This window comes from Enhydra lutris, unplaced genomic scaffold (genome assembly GCF_002288905.1).
Source record: "Enhydra lutris kenyoni isolate GAN:26980312 unplaced genomic scaffold, ASM228890v2 scaffoldscaffold55, whole genome shotgun sequence".
In the NCBI taxonomy this organism is placed as follows: Eukaryota; Metazoa; Chordata; class Mammalia; order Carnivora; family Mustelidae; genus Enhydra; species Enhydra lutris.
The window spans coordinates 64575-71534 of record NW_019154139.1 but is presented as its reverse complement, the minus strand read 5'-3'; the positions used below and the strand labels follow the sequence as shown (position 1 = coordinate 71534).

General features: G+C 59.7%; 1 protein-coding gene across 1 annotated transcript in view; it reads left to right on the top strand.

Annotated features, from left to right (window-relative positions):
* Positions 1-6960, top strand: part of LOC111157633 (SH3 and multiple ankyrin repeat domains 3) — a 48648-nt gene that overhangs the window by 39869 nt on the left and 1819 nt on the right.

Below are 6960 nucleotides of genomic sequence, written 5' to 3'. Positions count from 1 at the left end.
TCCACCACTCCTGGAGCTGCCTCTGGCCTTGCTTCCTTTGGAGGCTTAGGGAACACGGATTCCTTTTCCTTTTAGGACACACCACCAGCTTCCTGTTTGCTGTCTCTCGCTCTGCCTCCGTGTCCCTTAAACAGAGTCCAGTGCATGGTTTTCAGAGTGCATTTAGAAGCCGTTCTTTGGTGGAAGTCACACTGCCTCTGCACCCTCCATCTGCCCTCTCGCTTTCTCCATACTTCCCCGTCTGTCTGTCTGTCTTCTCTTCCTACCTCCTAGCCAGGGTGGGGACCCAAGAGGGGAGGGGCTGAGCAAGGGGCTGGGGTGCTGCTCTGGCAGAGAGAGCCGCCAGAGCCCCTGGGCTGATCCCTTGGACATTTCCTTGAGGACCCCATTCCCAGGGCTCTGCTCCTGAAAGGGCCTCTTGGGCCTGTGGGCTCCATAACTATGTGGGAGAGCTGGTTCCTGCCCACTGGTGCTGGTCTGAGGCAGAGCTGGTCATCCCCTGGCTGGCCCTTGTCAGCCCTCTTCAAGCTGCCTTTGCCTTCTGTGCCCCTTAGGCCCTCCTCCCTCTTCTGGCTCTTTGGGGAGTGTGTGGGGTGCCACCACCTGGCTCCTCCTTCTCGTTCCCTGAAGACTAGCCTAGCAGGCCCTTTCCTGTTGGCCTTAGAAGGCAGACTTCCCAAAGCAGTGAGGGGTTCGGGTCTTACTCACAGAGGCTTTTCTGATTTACCTTCTTCAAAAGATGAACTGGGGCTTGGGGAGCTCGCGGTGCCTCTCCTAAGTAGTCCAGGAATGTTGTCCCTCAGCTCCTGTCATCTCGGGCGCTTGCTCGGGGGCTCTCTCCCCATTCTGCCTCTTCCAGCTTCCAGCTGAATGTGAAAGCCCTCTTTCCAGCAGGGCACTGTTGAAAATGCCCCGAGAGGAGGCATGGCCAGGGGTGTCCATTTGGGATGAGCCGTCCAGATCCTGGGCCTCTGCAGGACCTGGCCCCTGAGGGCGGTGGTTCCCTGACAACCCCCCCACCCCCCAACCAGCCCCCGTCTTCATCTCTGCTTCTCCTCCCTCGACAGGCCCTCCATTCCTCTGTGTCCCTTGGCCCTAATGCAAATTAAAGCCATTTAAAGTGGGCAGCACCGTGCCTGGTACCGTGCAGGCCCTCAATAAACATTTGCTGAACAGATGAAAGAACTGAGCCGAATGCAAGCACTGTCTTTTGTGATGTGAGATCTAGGGAGGTGGCATAAGACCAAGACCACCGAGGGACAGGTGCACGGTCGGTGCAGGGTTACTGGTTCTTGAACCCCACGGTCAGGCTCAGGTGAGCCTGCGTCTTGTCATCTGCTCTGCCGGCTCCCGTGGGCGTCTGGGTGTCCTCGCCATTTCTCCTCTGTCAGGGGAAGGATCTCTTGTTCCGTGGCTCTGGGTGGCACCAGGATGCTGGTTTGTTTTCTCTTTTGGACGCGGGCTGGGGAAGGGCAAGGCTCGCAGCTGCAGACTTCACATCCCTTCTCCTCCACGGGTCCATGGGAAAGTAAGCCTCTTTTGCTCGGTACTTTTTACAGACCTCCAGCCTCTGACTGGCGTCACGTGGGTCTCCTGCTTTCCTCTGAATGAATCACTGGGTCGGGGAGAAGTGAGGCTGCCGCTGGCCAGGCCCGAGTCATCTCTGTCCTAGGAGCCGAGGCTTGGGGTTGCCTCACCTAGCAGACAGATGCTGAGCGTGAGGGAGGGTGGTTCTTGAGTTCCAGATGCCAGGTGACCTAAAACAACAGAGGTCCCTGTGACGCGGCCCTTCCCAACTTCAGCACCTGGCTTCATTCGCTGGCATCAGCTTGGGGCAGGAGGACCCTGGACCCCACCTCTCAGCTGCTACGTCTGAGCTCGGTAGTCTGCGACCAGCCCCTTCCCTCCTGTGAACGTCAGCCCTTCCCCGTGACATGACGAGGGTGACACGCGGCGTCACCTCGAAGCGCGGAGCTCAGGCCTGCAGCGTGGCGGGCTCTCACTTTGTGTGCTCAGCCAGGCCCTTTGTGGGAAATGAGAGTGCCAGGTGCTAGGGGCACCTCAGGGGCGTGGTCGTTTGGGCGTCCGACTCTTGACTTCATCTCAGGTCATGATCTCAGGGCTGTGGGATCGTGCCCCGTGTCAGACGCCGCGTTCGGTGGGGGGTCTGCCGGAGGTTCTCCCAGGGCCCCTTTCCCTGCTCTCTCTCTCTCTCTCTCTCTCTCTCTCTCAATAAATAAACTTTTTAAAAAGAGTGCCAGATGCTACCCTAGAAAACGTCAGGTCCCATTTTTTCACCTCTGCAGCAGTTCTGCTGGAGGGACAGCAGTAAACTCTCCATCTTCCAGGCGGTAGAACGAAGCGTGTGAGGAAGGCCGCTGTAGCCAGGGGGTGGTGGTGTGTGTCTGGCCCTAAGCCTGAGTCTCTGTTCACTGTAGTCTGGAGCCTCCGTCGTTAAAGCCCTTCTGGTGACAGCGGTAGTCCCTTTGCACACGTGTTCATTCGTTAGACTGACACCTTAACGGGTCACGTGTATCCTGGACAGCATGTGTTCTCTGAAATCCCTGATGCCCGAGTCCCCGCAGTGCCACTGGATCAGTCCCACCTCCTGGGCCATCCCTCTGCCCTGCCTTCCCGTTTCCACTCCCCCCTGCACTCCTTTCTGCTCCCGCTCACGCTTCCTTTCCCCCTCGGTGCGCCCCTCCTGCCCTCAGACCTGGGTGAAACCACAGCCCTGGGGAGCGGGCCCCACTGCCCACCCTTGGCTTATGGCTCCAGACCGGGGGCCGATCCGGGGATGCTGTGGCCACGTGGAGTCTGTGTGGCTGGTGGGGGCCCCGGCGTCTTCCCCTCGCCACTCTTGCTCTGCGGTTAGCTATGGCCAGAATCTAGCACTCACCTCTCGTTTCATGCTGAACCGCTAGTGACACTGTGTCTTAGAGGCTGTTCAAAGTGTGCAAGTCCTGGCGTCTGGGTGGGGCTGCCTTCTTCCCAGGACCATTCCTGGCAGAGGCCCCAGAGTAATAGCCTTGGCCACCTGGGGGGGTCACACCTCTGAGCCTTGGTCCCCGGGGTTCCTCTGATTTCAGCTTCAGGCCTGTCCCTCTCTTCACCCAGTGGGCATCCCGGGACAGTAAACACCCCTTCCGCTCACTTCCCCACCGACAGCCCTGATGCCGTTTAGTCCCGAGACATTCTGCAGCCCCGGGTCTTCTTGGCATCTTAAGCTGCCCTGTGTGCCACAGACTGGAAGCTCAGGAACTTGAGATGATTGGCTCTTCTGTACTGGGGCCATCTTTCCGGGTGGAAGGTCCAGGACCTCTGGCTTTCTGGAACATCGATCTCAGACTATCCACCGGCTTGATGCTTCCAGCTTCACGTCTAGCCCTGGTTATAGACAGAACCTCCATCTTCTCAGAGCCCCACCGTGGTCTTTGAGGCCCACATGTGCACCCAACTCCATTTGTCTTCCACACTGCACGGGTGGATTGGAATCCCGCATATGGTCTGAAGTCCCTGGTGGCTCTGAGCTCCACAGGGACTCTGAGTTCTGCAGCTCTCAGTTTTACATCCGCCTGCCCCCACGTCAGGTTTTACTGAAAGACGTTCCTGGAGACATAGCTTTGGAAATATGAAGTCAGGGGGTGTATGTCCTGCACACGTCTTCGCCCCCTGATGTGCTCTGTGCTGTGGCCTCTCAGCTGTCAGGTCTCAGACAGTCACTAATAAGGGTCACACTCTCCCATCATGGGGTAGGAACCTCGCTGTGGTGACCTTCTGTGGGCCCTGTTTTTCTACCACAATTGGCAGGGTCTGGATCCGACCCGGTGTGAGGTCAGGGATAAAGGGCCAGCTGGGCTTCTCCCGGGACCTGGGTTGACACCTGTTGCATGACGGCCGGGGCACTGGGGCCAGGATAGGCTTTGTCCTTGCAGCTCCCACGCACGTGGGTCCCTTGCTTCAAGAGCCCTGAACTCTGCTGGGAGGGCAGGAAGGGCTCGCGGATGAGGGGACGTAGGGACATCTGGAGTGTGCTGAGGTCGGAGCTGTGAGCGGATGTGGGCGGTGAGAAGGCACAAGGCTGGAGAGGGTGCGCCTCGAAGCCTGCAAGTCTGTGTCTAGCTGTGCTGCTGTTGAGCGCCCTCTCCCCGGGTAAGGCTCCCAGACCGCAGAAGTCCCCAGGCCCTTTGTTGAGTGCAGCAGCAGAAGGCCGGAGCCAGACGCCAGGTCCAGAGCTTGGCTTTTTCTCGTCTGTTGGTACCAGTGGGCCAACAGGTAGTCAAGCCTGGGAGAGACATGTCAAATGATTTTTGTTTGATGGCGTTTTTTTCAGTATAAGTTGTGTTCCTGGTTTTGTGCTAAGGACTAGGAGTCAAGGAGAACAGTTAGGAAATGAGGTGAGAGGTCCTGAGTGAGACCATCAAATGACTGAACCCTTAGGTGGCTGAGGGGTGGGAATGGGGATGAGGACCTGGGTCAAAGCTAGGAGCCCTCCAGGTGAAAAGAAGGAGTAGCTGATGGTGGTTCCCAGGTCCCTGATGTGGGGAGGACTGGGGTTAGGGAGAGCGTGTTTGGTGGTCCCCCTGGAGATCTGGAGCTCAGAGGTTAGCTGGGCCTCACATGTAGCCATAGCTAAGGGGGGAATGGACCACACAGCCCAGAAGAAAGTGGGAACCAAAAGGAGAACCCACAAAACCCATCTAGGAAGGAAGGGGTGGAAGAAAGGTCAGCAAGGGGTCCTGCTATTCCTTTGGTAACTACAGGGGTGTGTGTGTGAGGGGGGTGGGGGGCAAGGCCAGACCTCAGTGGCTGAAGAGTCACGAGGCAGCAAGACAGTACCACATTCAGATGTTGGTGGAAGAGACGCCCGGGGCATGGAGCCTTGCTGAGCCATCTGGAGGAGGCTGCTGGCAGCATTCAGGGGTGCCTGGTGAGGTACCGGTTGTTAGAGGGTGGGCAGCCCAGAAGCCCTCTGGGAGGCTAGCAGGTGCTGTGATGTGACCACGCCATGGTTGGGCCTGGCTGGGGGCGGTGGTGTGATCAGACAGCTGAGAGCAGTGATGGACAGTGATGGGTATGCAGAAGGGCATGGAAACTTGGCTATGGACACTGTTGGAATTCCTGTCCAGGGGACGATGTGTTCCCCAAAAGGAAGGGGAGGAGGAGCAGGCACTGGGGCCATGGGGACCCCTCGGCCACTCCCTGCTGTGTCCGGGGGCCTTGGGAGCACATAGACTTCCTTAGGCTCTTCTTCTAGGTATCCTCCCATGTCCAGCATGCCGGGGCACCTTTAGGACTGGCTATCTCTCCCCACTCCCAGCCTGGTGGACCAGGGCACCTCCTGGCATCAGCCGTTTTCTCTGGTAGGGGCTCATCTTCTTGCCCCCAGCACCTCTCCTCAGGAGGTCTTCGTGGGTGCTACTAGAGCCAGCTGCCCCGTCCGCCAGGCAGGAATGCTCCAGCACTGGCCAGAAAGGCATCCTGGAACCCAGACTCTGCTCTGGGCTCAGGCCAAGCCTCTCCGTTGCACTACCCAGCACCCACCCCGTTCTCTCTGCCTTCACAGCTTGGCTGTGGTCCTGCCAACTTGTCAGTATGCTTCTGTCCCACCCGTGGCTCCAGGCACACCCACATGGTTCCACTGAGACCCAGCCCTTGGGTCAGGGCTAGGCAGGGTTCCCTCCTGAGATGCAGGGCTTTGGGCTGGGGTCACTGTGAGGGCTCTAGTGGGGCTATCCTGGGCACCATTCCCTCAGCATCTTACCCAGCACTCCCCCCCCCCCGCCTCCAGCAATCGCCACCACCTGGGCACCCACCACCTGCTGCAACATCTCCCTGGGAAATCCTCCCCCTTCCCCTTCACTGCTGCCCTCCTTTGCCCCAAAGCCTAGGTGGTACAGGGAGGACAGGTGTGGTGGGAGTAGGGAGGGTTTCTTCTGGTTGAGTGGGAGACACAGAGCTGGATCTCCAGGGAGAGGCTGACCTTGCACAGGTGGGAGAGGAAAAGACAAAACCCACATTAAGGGGAGGAAGGGTGCTGAGGGTGCCCTGTGCCCTATGGGACTGGCACCAGTCAGGATTGCACGAAGGTAGATGGGAGAACCCAGAGGAGGGTCCTTAGCCTAGCTTAGGCAGGGGCAGGGAGAGGGAGGTGGGATGGCAGCTGGAGAGAGGCTGTTCAGACCACAGAGAGTATAAGGGGACACGAAGCGTCACCTCAGTGTTCCAAGTAAAGCCAGTGGATGGGCACCATTCTGATCTGCCCGTCATAAACTCGAAAATAGGTCCCACAGGTAGACCAGGGATCCACCCAGATCTGCCCAGGTCTGGCCTGCAGTTCCCTTTCCCCAGTGGCTCCAGGTTGGCTCCCTCCCACCACACCTGAGTCCCTCCCCCAGTGGGTGTCTGGCCAGGGAGCCCTGCACCTGGCTGGCACACTGTAGCTGTGACTGGGGGCCATGTGCCTGCCGTGCGGCCCTGGCTGCTAACACTCTCTCTCATTGCTCTCTCCTGCCCATCTGCATGTGGCTGCTCTGTCTAGCTGCGCGGTGGTCCCGAGCGCCGGCTGTGTAAGTGAGCATGCCCATCCCATGCCTCTCACTGTCCGTGCGCTGTCCGGGGTGCCCTGCTCTCCGCTGTGCGGGCGCTGTCCCGGGCGCCCTGCTCTCCGCTGTCCGCGCTGTCCCGGGCGCCCTGCTCTCCGCTGTCCGCGCGCTGTCCCGGGCGCCCTGCTCTCCGCTGTCCCTGCGCTGTTCCTGACCGCCCTGCTCTCCGCTGTCCCCGCGCTGTTCCTGACCGCCCTGCTCTCCGCTGTCCGCGCTGTCCCGGGCGCCCTGCTCTCCGCTGTCCGCGCGCTGTCCCGGGCGCCCTGCTCTCCGCTGTCCCTGCGCTGTTCCTGACCGCCCTGCTCTCCGCTGTCCCCGCGCTGTTCCTGACCGCCCTGCTCTCCGCTGTCCGCGC